The following is a 1,146-nucleotide window of genomic DNA, read 5'->3' on the forward strand; positions in this document are numbered from 1 at the left end:
CAGCAGTCGATCTGCGCACGCAAGGAGGTGCTATTCCTATTCTTCTTCTGGAAAAACGAAAGAGAGCTTCAAAACAGACTGCAGCGTCATCTGAAGCAAAGAGCGGACTTCCGGCGGACACTTTTTTGGCTGAGTGGACCATCTTGTTATGTACTGTCTTTGACGACACCGTGGAATCAGGCGCTGGTCAATTTTTGGACGTGTGGAGTTATTGGTATAATTTATTCAAAGCTTGTTCGTTTGTCTTGCCTTCGCCGAAAAATTTTTAAAAATACCCATCTGTCATGAATAGAAGTCGAGTTAATAATAATACTTGCTACTGAAGGAGGTAGAAGTCGCCTGGTTTCAGGGTAAGATTAGCGAGAAAAAGGCCACCAAATTTGGGCAACTTCCAAAGGTTGAGAGTTCTTAGAAACTGAATTGCCAAATGGACATAAAAATGCCAGTTTCTTCGATTTCGTTATTTTGATGAGCGCCTGATTTCACCACGATGCTTTACAAGAATTGGGTTTTTCTAACATTTTTTGACAGCGAATTTAATGGTGCTAAAGACTGCACTCGCTCTTTCTCCCGACTACAACCTGACGAAATAAAATTACTTGTTCAGTTGGTTCAAATGAGATCGGGTGTTACGTAAAACTGGTCCAAAAGGAACACACACACTCATTATTTGCCCGTTCGTTAGGGAATTTTTATCGATTGTTTTGTGTTTTTTTAAATTTGGGTTCAACACATTAGAAGTCCTTTTCTATGTGGACGTTACCTAAAACCGTTCATCAAAGGCACACATATTACATAAATGTTATGTAAATTTGAAATTTCCAAGAACACTCAAGCTTTGGGAGTCACCTAACTTTGGAGGCCATTCCTTGCAAAATTATCAAAAGAGATTTTATGTTACACTTGTTATTTGATATCTATCTTGCCTTAACACTTCACAACACACCCACTGTTTTGGTTTGTTTTGTTTTCCACAGGGGTGTATTTTGTTTTAATTCTCGTTCTTTTCAGAAAGGGCATCGAGCTAAACAAAAGCCTCACTGACAGCGGCATGCAAATTGTGTAACTTCAGGAATGCAGAGGGGGGGACCAAAACGTTTTGATGCAGTTTGTCACAGGTGGGTGCACTTTTAAGTCAAAGCTGCT

Source organism: Aplysia californica, unplaced genomic scaffold, assembly GCF_000002075.1.
Source record: "Aplysia californica isolate F4 #8 unplaced genomic scaffold, AplCal3.0 scaffold00489, whole genome shotgun sequence".
NCBI classification, from domain to species: domain Eukaryota; kingdom Metazoa; phylum Mollusca; class Gastropoda; order Aplysiida; family Aplysiidae; genus Aplysia; species Aplysia californica.